An 11,972-nucleotide genomic window follows, 5' to 3' on the forward strand; every position below is an offset into this window, starting at 1 on the left:
ATTCTGAAGACTTGCTGTTGAGTACGCGTGATAGGGACGTTTACATATTTTTATAGAACCCTTTGTGAGATTTCATTTTCTTTTCACTCCTATACAGCACGAAACGTGGTGTGAAAATTAATGAATTTCACAGTAGAAGATAACAAATTTCAAAAGACGGCAGTTGATAGGTTCTAGCCTATTATTCGGCGTTGGAGTATGCACAAATAGAGGAGAGAATGAGAGGTATTCGGAGGACGGCAGTGAGGGAGAAGTAGCAATGTATAAGTAAAAAACAAGAAACGGCTCCTTTCTCAAAATAATTTTTGTCCTTGGTCATAATACCCTGCCTGTCAAGGCGCCACGTCTTTTTTCAGAGAAAATTAGCTGAATGTGTGAGTGCAGTAAATACTCCATTACAGCAAAGTTATTTCAAGCTCCTACGACGAAATATATTGTATGCATGATCCCATGACTCATAATCGCTACAAGAAAACCAAACTGCGACACGACTAGCACAGCCGGAAAGTACCACTAATAGCTAATTCTGTGCGGGAAAACATCATCTAAAAAAAATTCCGTAGGCTTTACGAATCATAGTGAAATAATTTCAACCCAACGCACAGCTGGTGCTTCAAACGTACGTGAGAAACAGCTTCCCAGAAGCATGCACTTGCGTTTACGAGCATTTAAAACTCACCAGCTCAGTAGCTCACAGCTGCAGCGTGCTTTCAGAAATATTACTCACCTGTTTACTGTACACTCTCTTCGGCCGGTGTAAAACCAAAGAAAAATTATTGAACAGTCACCCACCTTCAACGCGGTGATGTTTCAATTTCTGCGGTCGCCACGTGAAAGGGTGACGGTATTTTTTTACATAATGGTCCTCCTGGTTTGGCTTTGCCAATCGGCGTCTGCCACAGTGACATAAGGTAACTGAGAAGTGGAGATTTTCCTTATATATCTGAAGAGTCAAGGTGTAGGGGCATGGCGTAAATCACGACCAATGTAAGTGAGAAGCTCACGCACCATGAAGGGATCAACGGCGTCTTCGTTGGCTCTGCCATGATGTTCACCAGGACACAACTATGCTGATGGTTCAACCACATCGACCGTTTCTGGCGGTGCTGTAGTTAGGCCGACAAAAGGACTAACCAAATTAGGAGGGTGTCAACTTGAGCTTGTTGGCATAGCTTCATCTTCGGAAACAGCGCGAGCACACGGGACAAGAAAGACAGACAGTACTTTGCGCTGGCTAACAACATGAGCGTTTATTTCGTGCGAACACATATATACGCTTCCTTGGAAATAGATAAACAGGAGAGGATGAGGGAAAGGGAAAGGGGAAGCCCTACGCCTGCGCCGTGACTAATGCATGAAAAAGCAAAGATCAATCACGGAGGTAATTAATCTCCTTGTTGGTTAGTGCGATGGACGGTGCGCTTACACATGATGGCCCGATGGAATGAATCGTGAACGCTTCATATATTTCCCGGGCCTGGCAGTCGCGATATCTGCGTAAGATACGCGTCTGATCGAGACTCGGAGTGCAACCGCACTGGGCACAGTGGATTGCCAGATTGCTTCCAGTCTTGTCCTTGAGATTGTTCTTGTGCTCTCGCAGCCGATCATTAACGCAACGCCCTGTTTGCCCAACGTAGCGGCCACCGCAGGACGTTGGTATCTCATCGACGACCTCAGTCCTGCAGGGCACAAACCGCGTCGCATGTTGCTTCTTGCATATGGAAGGATTTGGGAGAGGGGCGTTCACTCTTCTGCACAATGATCCTAGTTTGATTGGCGCAGAGAACACCACCCTCACGCTGGCACGTGCGGCAGCCTTCTTGATTTTGTGCGAAACACCGTGCAGATAGGGTATGACCGCCACTCTTGCCCTGTCATCTACAGCCCGAGGCTTCGCCGGCTTACGTATATATGTGTTCGCACGAAATAAACGCTCATGTTGTTAGCCAGCGCAAAGTACTGTCTGTCTTTCTTGTCCCGTGTGCTCGCGCTGTTTCCGAAGATGACTAACCAAATGCTTCAAGAACTACCATGGGGCAACGTTAGTGCTGCAGAACTCCCGGCTCTCCACGATGTTCCTCAGATGACAAACACAGAGAGTCCTGGACAGTGGGCAGAGTTCTGCGACTTAATCTCTACATTACAATCCATATGTATTGTCTCGTTCTTCCGACACGTACTAAACGACCAAGTTGCAGGAGAAATGGTTGAGATCAAGCGCATCTTGAAAGCAAAACCTCGCGAAATGTCTTTCCAGTGGTGAAAATTCTTTTCTTCGGTGATTCCGTGGCTTCAGAAGAGCCTAGCACGTCACTCAGCTCATTGAACACATAACGACCGAAAGAAGAAAACTAATCTCAAACAGCAAGAAACCACCAGAGTATTTTAAGCCCTCTTCATAAGCCGGGGTCACATTTGGCACTCCGTGTCTACTCCACAAGCAAGCCGAAGTCGAACAACTCAATATAATGACCAGAAAAGCTACCAGGAGCGCCCCAGGATATCCCTGTAGTGTGACCTCAACCACGACATTCTTTAATCCTGGCCTCCATAACGTCCAGGGAGAAATGAGATGCTCGCAAAGCCAGCCAGCTGGAACGCCTTAAGGTGGCTCAAACTGGTAGAGTGTCTACACAAACTCGCATACAACGAAAACTTCGTAGTGGACACCGACGCGATGCACAACAGATACCACAGATGTATATTTGTCCAAATCGTGTCGTTTTTATATATGCGTTATTTCTATGAGGAAATCGCTGCAACCGTAGAAATATTCTAACTCGCACGTAATTTTCTAATGGTGTTGAGAATATTTGAAGCCCTCCTGGCGGGCTAACTAAAAGTAAACAGCACTCATACAAAGTAAGAACCCTCGCTACATTTGGAAGTTCCAGAAATTCATGTATTTCGGGAAATCTGCGCTCCACAGGTTTCCAATGGACCTTCTGCCCTCAACTACGATTGCAAGGCATGATTCTCGAATTCGCTTGTTTTCTTATCCCTCGTTACCTGTATACGTACAACCATGCTTCGCGCGCTGTACGCACGCACCAACATATAGTGCGCCTAAACACGTTGTCCGGCATCGAATTTAGCGGAGGGAAATAGGAAGTGTAGTGTTGTACACTGTGAAGGTTTAACTAGAGACCAGTGGCGTAGCCAGGGGGGGGGGGGCACACCGGGCCCGTGCCCCCCCCCCCCCAAGTTTTTTTTGTCATAGCATACGGAGCAGAAAATGACACTCGACCACATCTGCCTGCCCGGCCCCCACTACAGATCAAGGAGGTGCCCCCCCCCCCCCCTGAAAAAAACTTCTGCCTACGCCCCTGCTAGAGACTGCGATCTAGAAAACTTCTCCAGCTATTCCAGGAATGTGGCGACTGCTATATGGTTGGTTCCATATTTGTAATGCGTATTTTCATCGGCCACTCCATCACCATCGCTGCTGCTGCTCTTCTTAATTCAACAACGGAGGTTGCTGAAGGCCTTCGATCGAGACTGTTAAAATGTTATCGAAGGACTGTAAAGGAGAGTAGACCACAATGCTCACAAGTTGGGCAACAGAAACATTCATAACATTGGGGTCAAAAATGCCAGTTATTTTCGTTAATCGATCGTTACTTATAACTATATGAAATAGTGCATTGTGTCAGCTGACACATTGTAGCGAAGGCGCCGGCATATGTCACCCCCACTCGGTGTAAGGAAGGGAGGATGCATCTTTATATGCATCTTTAAAATGTGCGGCATCCTGTCATAGCGTCTTTCCAATTTTTGCGTAGCAGCACACTGCTAGAGATCGCTCCGGTATTTTGACACTGCAACGCATTGTCCTGTTTTCGCCTCCACTCGATGGGCCCGGCCTCTAATCTTAGGCTCTCTTCGTAGCAGCGCATTCACTATGCGGAGAAAAGGCCTTGCAGGCTAAGTTTAAACCCGCCAAGCGGTGTCCCAGGAAGAAAGCCACGGCGACAACAGACTCCGGCCGAAAGGGTTATTTGCGAACGACTTCAAGCGCGTTTCTTGTTTCGTCGGCGGCGGCAAGATGGCTCCCGCCGTATGCTCGCAAAACGGTGCAGAATCATGCCAGAATGTAATCGCTCTAGTTGTTCCGGCTGTAGGTTCAGCTTACAGCCGCGTCATGTGCAAACTACCTTAATCCTAAAACTAATTACAACGTATTCTGCTAACTGGAATTAATACAGAGTATACGGTACTCGATCGGTAAAATTGAAGTGCATCGACCTGTGAGGGAGCCAGAGATTAAGCGTACCAAGTTTCAAGACAATTTTTTGAGCCTCTTGAGCTAATGTGGCCACAATGTAAAAAAAAAATATCCAAATATCTGACGTCACGCTGACAATGATGTGGAGAAGTTTCGGCTCAGAAATGTAAAAATTAAACCCTGATTTTCTCTAATATGCAGAAACTTATATTTGTGAAATTTACGAGTGGAGTTTTGAAACAATAATTTATCAGTCTAAACGGTTTCGTTGCTCCCCTTTAAATGATTTGAATGCTGAGCTTGCTTTCGCAAACTCGACAATGGACTGACGCAATAACAAGTGTACGAGGAAGGAAAAAAATTCCTTGTCACAGACTCAACGGCGGACGTGTGCCATTCATCAGCGAAGCCACGGTTCGTTTAGTCGCAGATGTTTGGCGCGGTTGCGACGCCTTCAGAATTGATGGCGGAAGACTGTCGAGTGCGCCTTTAACAGACACGGGCGTGGCGTTACGGATGGAAGCTGATGCTCAAGGACTGTGCTTCTAGTAAAATTCTATATGGCAGCGGGCTCTATAGTCATTTAGAACCTAAGAATAAATACGAGCGCCGCCCCCAGAGCAGCGGCGCGCCCGCCATTCATCAGCGTATGAGAATCGTGCTAAGTGGTTTACGTTCTAACCGTAAGTACTTCTTCACTGCTAACCTAAACGCTACGCATACCAAGAATTATATGTTCGTCGTCCCTTCTTAAAATACGTTTCCACGAGCTGTGGTGTCGGAATACTTGCTGAAATTGGGGCAGGAAGTTCAAGTTTTCGACAGAAAACCAGCGACACGAACCCGTGTCCGTATAGCAAATACGATGACCTAAAATACGCTAAGAGTGCCTGAAGTCACGGAAATAAGCAAATGCGATTGCACAGGGCACCTATGCGAATTCTCTCGAGGTGTGACAGCGACGGCTGTGGCCGGAGATTACATTAATTGTTAGGTTATAACCGACTATAGTTAGGAAGCCCTGCCCGTCGCGTTATTCATTGGGAATCTTCATCTTTGTAAGTTGGCATTCCTCGCAAAGCTTTTATAATTTCTTCTCCCATAATAACTGAACGCGGCGTCGTTCAGTTATTACAAATTATCAGCCGTTTCTACTGTTTACCGCCTTGATTCGCATCGCTCATGGCGCCATAGCACGTATACTCCTTTTTTAAACACGAAAGCGTTTTATACCGGGGTTCACCAAGGTTTCAGTGGCATATTTCCGTCACGGAAATGACGTCCAGATATGCACACGATCAGATGACGTAGGAAAACTTGAAAGAAAAAAGTTTCGTCACCGGTGGCAGAACCCACGACTTCTCGGCCCACGACAATAGATGTCGGGCGCGCTATCCACTGCGCCACCGTCACACATTCAGGGTACTTCGCAAGCGCGCCTTATGTATATCCCACTTTCCCCTCGCAGTGATCTTTGTCGGCGTGGTGGTGTCGCCGTCTGGGAGCGGTAAAAGGAAGTATAATGCATCATGACCGTGGCCTCCGCGATTAGCTCCTGCAACGCTCCGTTGCTACGCGTCAGTCCCATTCGGCACGTTTCCAATAGGAGAAGTGCAATTTTGTCAACGCTTTTACGCACCGCGAAGTGGCAATCTTAGCCCAAGCCTCGGCCTCACTCATAGCAACCATTCATATTAAAATAGCTCTGCGACACTCGCCTGCCTCGCCTGGCTGTAACACCGCGTTCCCCGCTTACGTCCGAGATAAATAGGGGCCGGGCTAGAGGGGAGACAGAACGCGCGTTGAGTTTCGCTCTGCCCGGCCGTGACATGACATGACAAGAACTTTATTAGAGACCTGAGGAACTCTAATCTGGGGAGCCGGAGGCCCCCAGATCAAGTTGGTGGCTCCGCCCACGATGGGACTGGAAGTCCAAGTTCCGTCGCGATGTCGTGGGCCCTCTGGACGGCCTGGAGTTGGGTGTGGAGATCACTACTCTTCAGGGATTCCTCCCATTGATCCTTCGAGAAGGGTGGAGAGGCAGTAAGGGTTGGGCACAGCCAGAGCATGTGGTCTAAAGAGCATAGTCATGGCCGCATTTGGGGCACGACTGTAAGTGGTCGGGGTCTATCCTATTAAGGGACCGAGGAGTGGGATACTGCCCGGCCGTGGTGTGATTTCTTTCGTTAATTCTTTAACATGCCGCCGGTTGGCTAACCTTGACCCAAGTTTTGCGTCCAATCAGCGACGCTCTTCTGGCTGTCACACCGCTTTTTTTATTGCGATAGCAATTATATGGACAGTCTCGGCTGGTTTTTGTCCGTCCCCATCGCCGCCGCCGCCGCCGTCATGCACCGTATATGTATAAGTATATATATATGTATATATACATTTATATATATATATATATATATATATATATATATATATTATATATATATATATATATATATATATATATATATATATATATATATATATATTGTGAGACGACGTCAGGTACGACGGAACGATTGTTGTATTTACAGCAAAGGCGCGCGAACCAAAAACCGAACACCGGCGATCCAACACGATGATGATGATCACGATGATTTGTATGCACAAGTGAAGATGATGACCGACACAGTCAGCGCTCACACTATTTTCCCCCTTCACGAAAGCGGTCAGCAAGACGTCCATTAGTAAGGGTACGAACGCCGGATATAGGGCTTCAGGCGAGACACATGGATGATCTCGGTACCGCGACGATGGCGGTCCGAAGCCGAACTAACAGGAGCGACGCGGTAATTCACCGCAGACGTTCGTTCAAGCACGGTGTAAGGGCCCGGGTATCTGCGAACGAATTTTTCACAGAGCCCCGGTGTGCGAACAGGTGTCCAGAGGAGCACTTCGTCGCCTGGGTGGAAGGACACAACTCTACGTTCTCATCACAGCGAACTTTCCTCTTGGCCTGAATGGCAGAGGTGTTGGCGCGGGCAATTTCACGGCAGCGGGCGACGCGGGCAGCGAACTCTTCTGGAAGGGACGCTGATGGGACAGAGAGCGCGGAGAAGAAGCTGGTGTCCAGAACAAAAGACGGTGCACGGCCATACACGAGGAAAAACGGGCTGTAGCTTGTAGTGCGTTGTATGGCCGTATTGTAGGCAAACGTGACGAAAGGCAGTATTGTGTCCCAGTTCTTGTATCGGGCTGAACATACATAGAGATCATGTCGGACAAAGTTCGGTGAAAAACGCTCGATGAGACCATTTGTCTGCGGGTGATATGCCGAGGTGGTCTTATGGATGGTGTCAGAGGCCTGTAGGACTTCAGCGAGGACATGAGAAAGAAACGTCTTGCCACGGTCACTAAGGAGAACTCGAGGAGCACCGTGGGCGTAAGATAATGGCACGCAGGACAAAGTCGGCGACTTCGGAGGCAGCACCAGAAGGAAGAGCTGCCGTCTCAGCGTAGCGAGTTAAGTGATCTAAGTGATATATATATATATATATATATATATATATATATATATGCCCTGTAAAGAACAGAGACCGACGGCATGGCTGCCTTCTTCCTCTCCCTTTAATACCACACCCATCCTCATGATGATTGTAGGCGCACGGTGCGAGACCGTCATCGTCTTCCATTTTCAACATCTTCCCGCCTGCGACAAAGAAGTGAAAAGGAAGGATGGCACAATACAACAAAACACTGCCGAGCCACCGCACTGGCTGGGCGGTAGTTCGAATTCACGTCACTCGTAACATGTTTGCGCTATCTTTTCGTTCGCTGGCTGCAGAAATATCGATTCGCCGTGCACTCAACGTCCGGCACTACCCATCACTTAGCGCTCGCAGATTAGTCACGCACACCAGTATAAAGTTCGGCGTAGTCTTTCACACGCAGTTCGCAATAGTCCCAGTTCAGTCCGTAGTCGTGCAATCAAGTCAAGCTATCTGGTTGTTATTGAGGACCTTTTCTCTTCCATCTATGTTGAAGTGTTTGGAACGATCTCGAATTACAGTCGCTCTTCCTGCATGAAGTCGCTGCTTGCATGTTGTTAAGTCAGTCAGTGCCTCGCGCGTTCTTGGTATGAAGTGTCGGCTTTGGAGGTCGCCATGCCGGAGCCGGGTTGTCACAGCTGAGACATCAACTCACGCTGAGCTACAACGACGAGTGCAGTACCGGAAGCGGATCAGCACAGAGCTTTGGCGAAGATGGAAACATGCCTACTTACTACAGCTGCGATCAGCGCACTGCCGCCAAGAACAAGGTTCCTCACCGATTCACATAGGCGACGTTGTGATAGTGAACGAGGACAACACTGCTCCGATGTTCTGGAAACTCGGGCGATGACGTCGCTGCATCCCGGCCGAGACGGGGTAGCTAGAGCCTGCTCCGTACGTTTGGCTACGGGCCACGTGGTGAACCGGCCGGTGCAAAAGCTGTGTGTAATGGAAGCCGCAAATGACTGATGTAACGTTTTCGTCCTCTCCCCCTCGGAGGATGTTGAAAATAGAATAGTGGGTCATAGTCTTGGGGGTAGGGACAGGGAGGAAAGGAGGAGGGGAACGAAGAGGGAGCGAGCCTTCATGAAGTAAAGACGTGTTCCTGATCTACGACCACGGGTCCTCGTTATTTACATGCCCCAAAGAAGAATAATTGAGAAAAAGATTTCCGAAGCGCGGAATCGAACGAGGGACCTCTCACTCGGCAGTGCGTGGCGTTAGCCACTACGCCACGAAAACGCATGCAGGTCGTCTGCGTAGCTAACGGCGAGCGTTATATACACACCCTTTACCGCTGGTCTGACTCAGAGACGGCAGACGCTTATAAGCGTTTCTTCAATTACCAGCGAGATGGCGCGAGGAGCGCGCTAGGCTCTGGGCTTCAAAGGTCGCCGCCCCTCTCCTGCGAACGCCGATGCTCTGCGCCCTACAGGGCGTGGTCGCATGCGCTTATCTCAAGGAAAGAAGGGGGGCGGGCGCGGGGTAGAGCAGGGGGTTGTATGCATGGAGGAAAGAAAAAGAAAGGAGGTAGCATTACGTCACGCAGCCAGCCTTGGCAAGCCAACTCGCTTTGAAGCCAGCAGCGTCGGCCCAACACGTGACATTTTGCGTCAAGATCACGCAAGAAATGAGGGTTTGCCGAGATTTCGGGTATGGCACCCGGTAGCTTTTATCGAAGCGCGCTTCTTCGGCGCAGACCGGCCGGCTCACAGAGGACGTTCAAAAACGGAACTCCACCGGTAGTACTAAAACCTACCCGCGCGCTCTGACGGGCCGACACGGTGGGCTTCAATCATGTGGACGTCATGCTCCCTCCTTCGTTTTCCTTCCTCCATGGTTGTATGTCTTGTGCTTTCCCCTCGATGTCCGCGCTGAAGTGCCGCGTTTGCGAAAGGAAGCGCGCTGTTCAAACAGAAATAAGTAACAACTGCGACGTTTAGTTCGCGCTCGTCCTGTGTATACCTGTTCGTTCGTTTCGTGCGTCCTGCTTCATGTTTCAGCAGTGCGCTGCAAGTGTCGAGCTGTGACGCATTATAGTTCGCGCTCGACTTGTGTGCGTTCTTTTGTGCGTTCTTTTGAGCTCGAGCGACGCGCTGGCAACTTCGAGCTGCTTTCCGTTCTTCGCGTTACGTTCCAATTTGTTGCTATCGCATTCATTGCTTCGCCGTTGCGGCGAAACTGTGACTTTTTTTATTACGATTTCACCATTAACTACTGCAGATACCACAAAGGTTTAAGCACTGATAATGGACGTTAGCCGTCGGTATGGAGATGTGCCACTAAGCGCCAATGTGGATGCATCCACGTTAACGGTGCTATAGCCAATGGTAGGCAAAAAAATGCGGAGCTCACTCAGACTCACTCATGAAATATATGCTGCCTTTATGGCTCACTCGGATTCAGACTCAGCAGACTTTTTCTTGACAGGAATCACTCGGACTCAGCCCACTAAAATTTTTCTCAGCCGGAGTCACTCGGACTCAAACTCGCCAAAATACCGGTTATTTTTTGGAATTCGCTACACCTGTACGACTGGGTTGAACCCTTAGAGTTCCGAACAGCCAGTGTTGCCCGGTAACCATGAACAACAGTCTCAAACTGCACTCGAAAGCGAAACTTGGGCGAAATAGTGTTCATATAGGTCTACATTTGAAAATGGGCGTTCATAGGCACTTAGAGGCATTTAGCACAAACTCTCAAAATAGGCATTTATAGGCACTATAAAAACACTATAGAAGCACTCTTAACCTCTAATTCATGCTCACATATCAGAAGCGGGGCGACACGAGCGCAAGGAAACAAAATAGGCCATTTGCATAAAATTCGGTCTTTAGTTATCACTATAGGTCGGCAAAAACAAAACTGAAATTCCCCCAATATATTTTGCGCTTAGGGCTCGCTCGAAGTCGGAATCACCAAATGTTTCTTCAAGCGTACTCACTCGGACTCAAACTCGCCAAAATATTACTCACCCGGACTCACTACAGACTCGGACTCACGGCTCGATCTCAGTCGGAGTAAGTCCTGAGTGAGTCGACCTATGAGTAAGGTTGCCGAGCTATGTCTATAGCTGCCAAACACCAATAGACATTGGGCGAGCTCTGTTATATCAATGTACAGAAATCAGTTCAAGTATACTTCGGTAAGGGCACGTTTTACTTTGCTGTTATACCGATTCCTATGAAGGAATGATCAACCATGTTTTCTCGTTGTTGTTTTTTTTTGTGTCCCTCCATTTACCACAGTCCATCTCTCGACTACAACCACGACATTTGTGCTTCCTATATTTCTTATCTTTCAATAACTAAAAAAAGTCAACAGTTTCGCCGCAACGGCGAAGCAATGAATGCGATAGCAACAATTGGAATGTAACGCGAAGAACGCAAAGCAGCTCGAAATTGCCAGCGCGTCGCTCGAGCCCAAAGGACGCGCGAAAAGAACGCACACAGGACGAGCGCGAACTATCATGCGTCACAGCTCGATACTTGAAGCGCACTGCTGAAACATAAAGCAGGGACGCACGAAACGAACGCACAGGTACACACAGGACCAGCGCGAAACTAAATGTCGCAGTTGTTACTTATTTCTGTTTGAACAGGAGCGCTCCTTTTCGCAAACGCGGCTGCTGCAGCGAGCGAAGTGACCTCCGTACGCTCTGTGACTTCAGCGCGGACATCGAGGGGGAAAGCACAAGACATACAACCCCCCCCGCCCCCCTTCTTTCCTTGAGATAAGCGCACGAAGGCGACCACGCCCTGTAGGGCGCAGAGCATCGGCGTTCGCAGGAGCGGGGCGACGACCTTCAAAGCTGCGCCCAGCACGCACATCGCGCCATCTCGCTGGTAATGAAGAAATGGTTATAAGCGCCTGCCGTCTCTGAGTCCGCCAGCGGTAAAGGGTGTGTATATAACGCTCGCTGTTAGATACCTGGAGGATCTGCGTTTTTGTGGTGTAGTAGTTACCGCCACGCGCTGCGGTGTGTGAAGTACCTGGTTCGATTCCGCGCTTCGGGAGCAATTTTCTGAATTATTTTCTTGGGGCTTTTATATATATATATACATACTTATACATATACGGTGCATGACGGCGGCGGCGACGGGTACGGACAAAAACCAGCCGAGACTGTCCATATAATTGCTATCGCAATAAAAGTATTAAGGTGTCTGCTAAGTAGTGATGCAGAACTATCGGTAAATTGACTATCGATAGTATCGATAGTTTTTTTTCTGAAACTATCGATAGTGTAAACAAACTAT

This window comes from Rhipicephalus sanguineus, chromosome 2 (genome assembly GCF_013339695.2).
Source record: "Rhipicephalus sanguineus isolate Rsan-2018 chromosome 2, BIME_Rsan_1.4, whole genome shotgun sequence".
NCBI classification, from domain to species: Eukaryota; Metazoa; Arthropoda; class Arachnida; order Ixodida; family Ixodidae; genus Rhipicephalus; species Rhipicephalus sanguineus.